This window comes from Protobothrops mucrosquamatus, unplaced genomic scaffold (genome assembly GCF_001527695.2).
Source record: "Protobothrops mucrosquamatus isolate PMUCROS unplaced genomic scaffold, P.Mucros_1.0 scaffold321, whole genome shotgun sequence".
Classification (NCBI taxonomy): Eukaryota; Metazoa; Chordata; class Lepidosauria; order Squamata; family Viperidae; genus Protobothrops; species Protobothrops mucrosquamatus.
Window position 1 is genome coordinate 42,600 of NW_015386660.1, and position 12,005 is coordinate 54,604.

Genomic DNA, 12,005 nt, shown 5'->3' on the forward strand with positions numbered 1-12,005 from the left:
AAGACCCCTGATTTAGACTGTAGGATCAGCCAGGGTAGTGATCTTAAGACTTTTGCCAGCCAAGTTTGACTCTGACAGTCCTACTGCTGCTTCCAGTCCAGTTTTGTGGTCCGTGAAAGGGAAGGGCGATGAGATCCCTTTCTCACTCGCCTTTGATCTTCCCTTGAGAATGGACCCTCTGAAGAAAGCCCGGAGATCTAGCATTTCACTGGGACCTATGGTCATAACATGTTGGCTGAGGAATTCTGGGAGTTGAAGTCCACACATCTTAAAGTTGCCCAGGTTGGGAAACATTGGGTTGGACCATCCCGTGTCCAGATGGGAGATGGTTGTGGAGAATAAGAGAGCTAAGATGGTGTGGGACTTCCAGATGCAGACAGACAAGCAAGTGCCGGCCAATCAACCAGACACTGTGCTAGTTGACAAGGACCGGAAGACAGCAATGGTGAGAGACATAGAAATTCCAAGTGACAGCAACATCAGGAAGAAGGAATCTGAGAAGCTGGAGAAGGACCAGGGCCTGAAGGAGGAACTAGAGAAGATGTGGAAAGTAAAGGCCGAAGTGATGCCAGTGGTAGTTGGAACACTCCTGGGACTCCTAATCTGCGGAAATGGTTCCAACAGATCCCAGGAACAACATCAGAGAGCCATCTGTCCAGAAGAGTGCAGTGCTAGGAACAACTGAGATCCTGCGTAGATCCTGCCTCAAACTCCCAGGCCTCTGATAGAGCACCCCAGATTGAGGAAGTCACATACTACCCATAGGGGTGAGAAGGGATTTTTTTTAAATAGACCTATTTTGGTTCATTTGCAGCAATCTTACCAATAGCCAGCAAAGGTTGTCGCCCTGTAGATGTGTAGGAGTTACAGTTCCCGGATAACTGTTTTCCATATGGTATGCAGGGCATCCCCTTGGGGAAGGTAACAAATGAGGACAGGGAAGACAAAATTATAGCAGCCTCAGTTACATAACTGAGCCTCCACTGCCTGCAACACATATGCGTGCACATGCACACACAGACACACACACAAGCCCTTTTCAAGCAGCATCTTCTCAGTCAGCCTCCAAATGTATCTTCACATTTTTGGATTAGACTCCTTTGCCCCCATACATTCTCTGCCAACTCTCTGGAGATAAAGTCAAGGTTTCAATCTGGCGTACTTAAAGAATAATCTAAATTAAGAGAGTGCAGAGTTCGGTGCCATTTAGGGAAGGGAGCAAGGAATCCTACACTTGGCAGGTTTTGCGGTAGCTGGTTAATTAGCACAAGAATTAATTGATTCCAAAGTGTTTCAAAAGATCAACTGACATCAGCCGCTTTGGCATAGTCTCAACAAAATCAGCAATGGGGCTTGACTGCACTTAGACCTCTCCATCGGCAGAAACTGTGAAGTAAAGTTATGATGCTTTTATTGGACTGGCTCAAATGAGCGGCGTGGTGGCCTAGTGGTGAAGATGCTCGCCTCCCACTCAGAAGGTTGAGAGTTCAATCCTAGGTAGTGGCAGATGTTTCTCTCCGAGGGCACAAAGAAAAAATAGACCTGCTGTGAACTCTGCATGGATTCAGGAAGGGCATCTGGCTAGTAAATGCTCAGCTCCATCCAGTTGCAAGGAAGGGATCTAGGCCATATCTTCCATTTGCAAGTCTTCTGAATTGTAATTGCGGTTGTAAGTTGATGACTACCTGAATAGACAGATACAGGTAGAGATACAAGTGCAGGTATCAGTATAGGTGTAGAAAGATGTATAAAACTTACAGGAGAACAATTTTGGATAGCATCAATTAAGGGAAATTCAGGGGTGGAAATGCTGAATTACCTTTCACCGAAGAGTTAGAATTGCAGATATTCATTCCATTGGGCATGTTATGAGCTAAGTCACACCTATGGGTGTATCTGGTTCAACTAATTGCAGCTTGCAGAAGGAGTTGTCTTCTCCAAGTTCAGAACCTCCAGATATGGACCAATAAACGGGGAGAGCAATGGTACCATCAGTGTAGGACTTTGAGCAACAATCCAGTGTCCCATTCCACAATTGTCTTGTGACTATAATTGTGTTCTTTATGTGGTTCTGCAAGTTAGAGTCATCCTTCTTTTCAACACATCAAGCAAAGTTGGTTGGTGCTGCCACCTGCTGCGGGCTCTTGATATAAAGACTGAGAAAAGACTGAAAGATTATGAAGGAGGAGGAGGAGGAGGAGGAGGTGTGACTGTGCTTGAAAGTTATTTTCCATCAAGATGATGATTGTGTCACTCAAGGAAAAAGACACAATACATGTGCTAACCTACCCTCCTGCTTTATTTTCCCTCTCCCTCCCCTCCCCCCCAATCCATTTTTACTCTTACACATTTTGTAGGGCTTCGGACAATTAGAGTTTGGATTCTTTGCGCTATAAAATGCAGGGTGTTTCAAAGTTGTGACATCAGTTTCACTTATAGATTGTTGCTGGAGGAAAGCGTAGGGCAGGTATATATATATATTCTTTGTTAGCAATTCAAATTTTGAAAAACACATATGATGTCGCAGTTAAGCGACTGCTGCCTGTGGATGGCTCTAGGTTGAGCTGATACCGGCAAAAGACTTCTCTCTCCCATATTTGGGCTGACAGGGTGCACTAAAAAGAAAAAGCATTCATCCTCTTCCCCTGTCTCTTGTAGCTAACAAAGTGAGAAAGAGCATGTGGCCTAGTGGCTAACACATCTACTTAACATGCAGACAGCCCAGGTTCGAATCTCAGAAGGGTATGTCTGGCTGATGAGAACCAAATAAGGTTTGAAATAGCTATCCCAGTACTCCCTTAATTCTTTGTTAGCAATTCAAATTTTGAAATATATATATGTGTGTGTGTGTGTGTGTGTGTGTGTGTGTGTGTGTGTGTGTATATATATGAGAGGTAGTTTGGTCTAGTGGTTAAGGTGCTGGCCTAGAAACTAGGAGATTGTGAGTTCTAGTCCTGCCTTTGCCATGAAAGCTGGCTGCGTAACTTTGGGCCAATCAGCAGGAGACTGAGTTCTAGTCCAGGGGTCCTCAACCTTGGCTACTTTAAGACTTGTGGACTTCAACTCCCAGCTGGCTGAGGAATTCTGGGAGTTGAAGTCCACAAGTCTTAAAGTTGCCAAGGTTGAGGACCCCTGTTCTAGTCCATCCATAAGTATGAAAGGCATCTTGGTAACTCTGTACAGGAGACTGTGAGTTCTAGTTCTACTTTAGGCATGAAAGCTGACAGGGTGACTTGGGACCAGTCCTTCTCTCTCAGCTCAACCCACCTCACAGGGCTGTTGTTGAGGGGAAAACAGGAGGAGGAGGGAGTGGTATGTATGTTTGCCATCTTGAGTTACTTAAAAAGTAATAACAGCGGGGCAAAAATCTAATAAATAAATAAGCAGGGGACATCAGCATGAGTGGGCTTTATGAAACTGACTAGAAGGCATTGTGAAACTGACCCAGGCTGGGTTTTCTGGTAAGAGCAGGGGATAAGTGTGACCAATGCTTATATCCCTTTCGGCTTATGCTTCTTCCATTCCGATGAAGTTTGCCAATCGGAAGCCAGAAATGAGATTTTTCTACTGCTCAAAGACTTAAACCAGCAGGATTTCAGAGCCAATCTCCGGACAATGCTCAGAAACCGAAATATTTCTTGTTTGCATTGCTTTGGTTTCCTAAGCAAAAATGTAGTTCCAACAACAAGGCTGGAGCAGACTTGAACAGCTGCAGCCTATTGGATCAGCTCCTCCTGCCTTGAGCTGCCCAACCATTGCCCAAACTCTCCACTCGAGAGCAATCCATTACTCGGAGACTGTTTCCATAGCAACCGGACTTCTGAATGGAGAAAGAGCACTTTTGAAAATCCAGCCCGAATCTGATGCTCAGGAGAACTCATCCCCTCCCCTGTTTGGATAAAGAGATGGAGTTTTCTCCAGATAGTTTTCTCCCCAATTCTTGGAGAAACAAAAGCATTTTTTTTAAAAAAAAAACAACCTACAGCATGCTTATACTTAAACCTTATCCAAAAATGGATAAGGTCCTTATTCCTTCCCCTTTATCCCTCAAAGGAAGTTATTAGAGAAAGAGATCGTATTAAGGTAAGCCTGGAAGAAAGACACAGCTCAGCAGCTGAGCACCTGCACTGCTCACAGGTCATGGGTTCAATCCCTAGCATCTCCCAATGAATCCCTTTGAAATCCTGGGAGCATCTGGTGCGAAGGGCCTCTCTATGCTAAGGTCTGGCAGAGGAACTGCTGATAATCTTTGCACCAGTGGAGGAAGGATGGACAGACTAATACGTTTCTGGATCTAATTATGGATCAAAGACTCCGTTGAATTGTGTTTTGATTAACCCAGGAGCCCCATCAACTGATGTAGGCAAGCAGGCAGTGACACCACGTGAGACGCTGACATTTGCTGGAGGTGCTATATAGCTTTCCAGAGGCGCTTTGACAACCTGGCAATGGGGTCTTGCTCCCTTCTGACAGCCATCTTTGCTAAGTCTGGGAGCTGTCCGAGGTGCTGCTGGCACTCCTTTGGACTTTCTGCCAGCTCACGCTAGGAAAGGCAACCCAAAGCTCTGCGCGAGGTGGTTGAGTGCCATCAAGGCAGTGGAATGGCTAGAGAATTTAAAGATCATGGGGAAATTGGTGCTTTAAGTCAAAAGCATTTGCTTTTATTAGGAAGAACACAAATCTTGTTAGCCACAAAGTATTTTGTTTTGGACTAAGCACTTCCTTTGCCTAGGAGGCTAGTTTAGTTTTAAAGAAAAGCTGAAGAAATATAATGAACTTCTGTACAGCTGTATTGTTTATATGGCATGTACATGGTAGTAAATAGATTGTGTGAGATGAGAGCGTAAACAATAAAAGAACATATATAACTTAATTCTGTTGAATATGGAGAAAAAGCTGCATTTCTAAGTTCTTTCTCCAATATCTAAATCAGGAGTGTCCAACCTTGGCAACTTTAAGACTTGTAAACTTCAACTCCCAGAATTCCCCAGCCAGCCATGCTGGGGGAGTCTTCAAATAAAATAATTAAGGCAGCATGTAGTTTAGTGCTACGTACTGCACAATAGGTTTGGTAAATAAAAAGAGGGAGAAATTATTAAGATGAATCGTTACTTTGAAGTGGGATTTTTGTTTAACCTTTAAAAAAACAGTTGAGCTCCATCTGGTGTTGTTTTGAAGCTAAAACCATGTATTGAATTGTTAACCACTCAATTTAATACTCAGGCTTCTACACAAATCAGGGTGATCAAGAAGTAATATCATTTTTCTCTGTCATAGCTTACAGAGCTAAAAAAAACACACCAAAACATTACATTTAGGTTGGATTCCAACAATCAAGGGTAAAATAGGGTTGTATTATACTAGAATGCAATCAGTTCTTTGCAAGTTGTATAACCAAGTCATTGCCTTAAGTCGCTGTATGATTTCTTTGTCTGGATATAGCATACTCTACCCAACACAGTTGTAATTTGTTAACTCAAGTGTATGGATGATCATGTTGTGAATCCAGTCTTAGGTCTGTTCAGCATCTGGATAGAGCTAATGGCATGAGCTGAGCCAATTCCCCTTTTGAAGGGGACAACTTAAATTTCTTCAAATATTGCTATAGAATAGGGGACTTCAAACTTGGCCCTTTTATAACTTGTGGATGTCAACTCTCAGAATTCCTCAGCCAGGCACCTGGCTGAGGAATTCTGGGAATTGACGTCCACAAGTCATAAAATGGCCAAGTTTGAAGACCCCTGCTATGGAAGCATGGCTACATGGGAATTTCCTCCTAGTTTTTTCACCGAGCAGAACCCTAAAATGGTGCCCAGATGTCCTGTCTCTAGAACAATGATTCCCAACATTGGCAGTTCTAATAAGTGTGGACCAACTCTCAGAATTCCTCGGCCAGCATATACTGATCGGGGAATTCTAGGAGTTGAAGTCCACATATCTTAAAATTGTTCCAGAATATGAATCCATTTCTGCAGACGGCTAACACCTTTCTGAGAAAGAAGGAGCATTTTTGGAATCTTCTAACCATGTTTTTCTTTTTAACATGCTTTCCGCCAGAAAAGGTGGAAATGAGCCTTCCAGGTTTTATTGTTGAAGCTCTTTGTGAAAGCAGCAGCAACTGAGTTTAATGAATGCTTGTATTGCTGTTAAGGCAGAGCAGCATGAGGGATTGGTGTGTGTGTGTGTGTGTGTGCTATGACGGGAGCCTTGTACCCTTCCCCGGTGACGCTCTTCCCCCCGAGAGGAAAAAGCCATTGCAGCAGCAACGCATGATGTTTTCCTGATTGCTAACTCTACTGTGGCAGCTCATCAGAGGAGAGAAAAGGAAGGTGGCGTCTAGAATCTTAATTCATGCTGGTGAGAATGAGATGCTGAAACTTGCTTTGTGTCTAATACAACTGTAGGGGACGGAGCGGGGGAAGTTAATAGTTGTCAGGAGTGTGGCTTAAAAAGGGTGGGACCAATTTAAAGGCTAGGACTCATTTATGATCCCTGCTACAAATAAAGAGAGTTTCTGAGCATGGCTAGAGGGATGCATTTCCCTGCAGCCTGCTACTACTGATCTCAGATGGTTGCTGTAAGGAGAGCATTTCATGAAAAAATAAAACCTCGATACTTTCCCCCCCCCCCAAAGTAAGGATTCCAAAATGGAACTTGTCAAGGAAAGAAAAGGCCAAGGGACAATTTTCAAGGAAGTGATTGCTGTGATTGTTTGGAGGTTTGGGGTCTGGGAGTTCTTGTTTGCTGTTTTTAAATTGCCCAGGATTGTGGTTATAATATAGGCCAGTGATGGCGAACCTTTTAGAGACCGAGTGCCCAAAAACTGGCCCCGCCCCTGCTCCACGCCCCTGCCCCCCCCGTTCTGCTCCCCCATCCCTCGCCCTGCCTGCCCACAGGACCACTCCCCGCCTCCAGGGCCCGCCGCTGATCACCCAGGCAGCCCAGCAGCGCTATGGCAGCCACACCCTCTGCCCGCGCCCTGAAGCATCAACTGCACGATGGGGTGTGAGGGCAGAGTCTTGTCTACGCTGCCTGGCTGCCATGTCCTTGGCTGCACTGCTCCGTGTGGGCCGCGCTCGGGGGCGACTCTCCTTCAGGGGGGCTGGTGGAGAGGAGGGGATCATGGGGGGAGGCAAGGCTGGGGCAACGGCACGTGTGCCCACAGAGAGGGCTCCGAGTGCCGCCTCTGGCACCCGTGCCATAGGTTCGCCACCACTGATACAGGCAATAATGTAGGTCTTATACATACATTTCTCAACCACTGATCATCCTTGAGTGTTGCCAACATCCCAAAAGGCCTATAGGGAGATGCTTCACACTGGCCTTTTCCTGGACAGGCGCAGAGATCTGCTGATTCAGGAAGGAAGTCCCGATAGCCCAACTGATCCTGTTCACAGATGGAGACTGAGCATATTATATGCCTTTTGTCACACACATGCCTGAAAATAGTGACTTTATGACTGGCTCTTGCACTTACCATTGTTGCAGCATCCCCATGGTCACGTGATCAAAATTCAGGCACTTGGCAACCGCATATATTTACAATGATTGCAACACCCTGGGGTCATGTGATCACCATTTGCAACCTTGCCAGAAGCAAAGTCAATGGAGAAATCAGATTTGCTTCACGGTTGTGTGATTACTTAACAACTGCAGTAGTTGACGTAATAACTGTAGCAAAAAATAAATAAAATGGGGCACAATTCACTTAACAGCCATCTGGCTTAGCAATGGAAATTCTGGTCCCAAATATGATTGTAAGTCAAGGATGATCTGTAGTTTGATACATTCAGAGACAAAGATTGTACAAGGCAAAGAAGAAGAGGGAGTCAAGCTATTTTCCAAAGCACCTGAAGGCAGGAGAAGAAGCAATGGGTGGAAACTAATCAAGGAGAGAAGCAACCTGGATCTAAAGAGAAATTTCCTGATAGAACAATTGATCAGTGGAACTGCTTGCCTCCAGAAGTTGTGGGTGCTGCAAACACTGGAGGTTTTTAACAAGAGATTGGACAACCATTTGTCTGAAATGGTATAGGGTTTCATGCTTGAGCAGGGGGTTGGACTAAATGACCTCCATGGTCCCTTCTAACTTATTATTCTGTATTTTGTTACACAATTATAGGCTAGATGGAGCAGTGTTTTTTCCTGGTTGGAGGCAGCTTCTTATGTAATTCCTAATCTTGGATCCGTCCAGCATAGGAAGGAAAGGGTTTCCAGCTAGGATAGTAGGCATCCTATTTTATCCTATATATTTTCTTCAACAAAACACAGATATAAATTAGGAATAACAGATTTATAAAACTCCAGGAGGGCAGGACAGGGACCTTGTTAAATGCAACACAAACATGAATAACTGTACAACAGCCATCGAAAGCCCCTCTCTGAGGGAGACGGGCAGTTAAGAAATATGAAATATAAATAAATAAAATACTATGTTGCAAACGAGGAATTAAAGTGAAAATCCACACAGGCAATATCCTTATTTGGAGTTTCTCTATGGATTTGCTATGCAAGTAATCCTCGATCAATCAAGCCAAAAATTTCCATTGCTAACCAAGACTTAAGTGAGTTGCACCTGATTTTATGACCTTTTTTGCCACAGTTGTTATAAATAATAAATAATAAAGTTGGAAGGGACCTTGGAGGTCATCAAGTCTAACCCCCTGCTCAGGCAGGAAACCCTACACCATTTCAGACAAATGGCCGTCCAGTCTTTTCTTAAAAACTTCCAGTGTTGGAGCATTCACCGCTTCTGGAGGCAGGTTGTTCCACTGGTTAATTGTTCTAACTGTCAGGAAGTTTCTCCTTAGTTCTAGGTTGCTTCTCTCTTTGGTTAGTTTCCACCTGTTGCTTCTTGTCCTGCCTTCAGGCGCTTTGGAGAATAGCTTGACTCCCTCTTCTTTGTGGCAGCCCTTGGGATATTGGAAGACTGCTATCCTGTCCCCCCTCGTCCTTGTCTTCATTAAACTAGACATATCCAATTCCAGCAACAGTTCCTCATATGTTTTAGCTTCCAGTCCCCTAATCATCTTTGTTGCTCTTCTCTGTACTCTTTCTAGAGTCTCAGCATCTTTTTACATCGCGGTGACCAAAATTGGATGCTGTATTCCAAGTGTGGCCTTACCAAGGCATTGTAAAGTGATCTTGATTCTATCCCTCTGTTAATGCAGCCTAGCACTGTGTTGGCCTTTTTGGCAGCTACAGCACACGGCTGGCTCATATTTAAGTGATTGTCCACTAGGTCTCCGAGATCCCTCTCACAGTTACTACTATTGAGCAAGGCACCCCTTATACTATACCTGTACATTTGGTTCCCCTTGCCCAAATGCAGAACCTTACTTTTTTCACCATTGAATTTCATTTTGTTAGATAGCGCCCAGTGTTCAAGTCTGTCCAGATCCTCCTGTATCTTAAGTCTGTCTTTTGATTAAGTGACTCACTGCTGTTAAGTGACTCACTGCAGTTGCTAAGCGAATCCATTTCTTCATTGACTTTGCTTGTTGGAAGCCGGCTGGAAAGGTCATGGTGATCCCATGACCCCTGGACAGTGCAGCTCATCATAAATATGAGTCAATTGCCAAGTGCCCGACTTTTGATCACGAGACCACAGGGATGCTGCAATGGCTGTAAGTGTGAAAACTGGTCTTAAGTCGCTTTTTTCAATTTTAGAGACCCTTTGTGATTTCAAAGGGTCTCGAAATGAACGAAAGTCGAGGACTACCTGCAATAGGCAGAGATTTGATTGATGTAATCTTGAATACATAGCAGTAGAAACCCCTCACCTGCCAGGTTTCTGCCAGGCAGAGGAGAAAACCTGGCAAGAAAGGTAGAAGTCACTACGATATGAGATGGAGATATATTACAACTTTGGGGGGCAGAGAAGTTGTAAGATTTAAAAAGTCCATGGCAGTTGCAGTGCCCAGAGTTTACAGCTAAATCTATTCCCCCATTGTTGCCATCCTGAATGAAGACAGATGCAAGGACCAAGCAGAAAGCATTAGTGGCCCAGTGCGCTTGGGATGCACGTGACCAGTGGTGGGATTCAAATAGGTCAACAACTGGTTCTCTGTGTGGATGCCGCTTCCAGAAGTCCATTCTGGGCCTGGGCAACAAAAAATTAGCTGCCAGTTCTGCCGAAGTGGTGCAAACTGGCTGAATCCTACCGAAGGAAGGAAGGAAGGAAGGAAGGAAGGAAGGAAGGAAGGAAGGAAGGAAGGAAGGAAGGAAGGAAGGAAGGAGTGGTGGGATTCAAATAGGTGAACAACCGATTATCTGTGTGGATGCCGCTTCCGGAAGTCCATTCTGGATTCTGGGCAACAAAAAATTAGCTACCGGTTCTGCCGAAGTGGTGCGAACTGGCTGAATCCTACCGAAGGAAGGAAGGAAGGAAGGAAGGAAGGAAGGAAGGAAGGAAGGAAGGAAGGAGTGGTGGGATTCAAATAGGTCAACAACCGGTTCTCTGTGTAGATGCCGCTTCCGGAAGTCCATTCTGGGCCTGGGCAACAAACATTTAGCTGCCGGTTCTGCCGAAGTGGTGTGAACCGGCTGAATCCCACCACTGCACGTGACTCTTTTTTCCCCCTTGCTCGCAAGGCTTTGAACAGCAGGATTACTTTGCAGCGTCTCTGCGTAAGTGCTTGGAATACTAATAATCATGGTGATAGCTTTCATTTTTATTTCCCTTATTAAGAAAGAGGACCTTTCTTAAGGAAGGAAGTGGAGGCAGTTTATTTGGGAGGAAATCTACCTCTACGAATAAACCGATCTATGTGCGTGCATATTGACACATGCAGGATCTTTGGAGTTGGGGGGTGGGGGTCACATAGAGCAGGGCATTCCCTTGAGCTGAGCTGAGTTTCCTCAAACATTATGGAGAACCTGACCAAGACACAAGAGATATTAAAACAAAGCTTTACAGTTTTGTTTTGTGGGTTCCAGCCAGACAGCCCTAACCCCTTTCAAAGAACTCCATTCTATTCCTTTTGAGTTTTCCATTCCTCTTTTTTCGAAAGAAGTACACATAGTCCCAGACTTACGACCACAACTGAGTCCAAAATTTCTGTTGCTAAATGAGATAATTGTTAAGTGAATTTGCCCCATTTTGCAACCTTTCTTACCCCAGTGAATCGCTGCAGTTGTTAAGTTAGTAACACGGTTGTTAAGTGAATCTGGTTTTCCTATTGACTTTGCTTGTCAGAAGGTCACAAAAGGGGATCACGACCCCGGGACACTAAAACCGTCATAAATATGAGTCAGTTGTCAAGTGTCTGAATTTTGATCACGTGACCACAGGGAAGGCTGCAACAGTTGTAAGTGTGAAAACCGGTCATAAGTCACTCTTTCCAATGGTGTTGTAACTTTAAACAGTCCTGTTGTACATTAAGGACCATCTGCAACTGCCTAACCAAGCATCTTCACTAGCCTAGTTTGGTTAAGTCCTTGGGTACCAGTTACTTGCTGATATCTCCTCAGCAGGGATAAAATTGCTGTGGTTACACAAAAATCAACAAGCAGGTGCCAGCTTGCCTTTCACCTAAGATGTTCCCAGGGGTCTATTTAGAGATCAACCCTTCTTTTTATCCTCACAACAACTGCCTGAAAGGTGGGTTGGGCTAGGAAAGAGTAACCATGGAATCATTCACTGGAAACGGGATATTTCGGGTCGCTTTATGATTGTCTAACCACATGCTCCCTCTTTCGATCTCCAGATGGGATGGAGCTGCACCAAAGTTGGGAGAAGTGACCGAGCAGCTGAAGAACATAATGGTGTGTGTGTGAATGAGAGAGTGAAAGAGGGCATTTGGGGAAATAGAAACCAAAACCGAAATAGAAATAGGTCTGACCTATTGAATCATATGTATAATGTGGACAGCTATATAACTTGGAAGAATAAATAAATAGCTATGACTTACTGTCCTGGGGGAGGGGGCAGGGTGGCCTAACGGTTAAGATGCTGGGCTGTCAACCTGAAAGCTGGCAGTTCGAGACCTGAGTACTGTGTGATG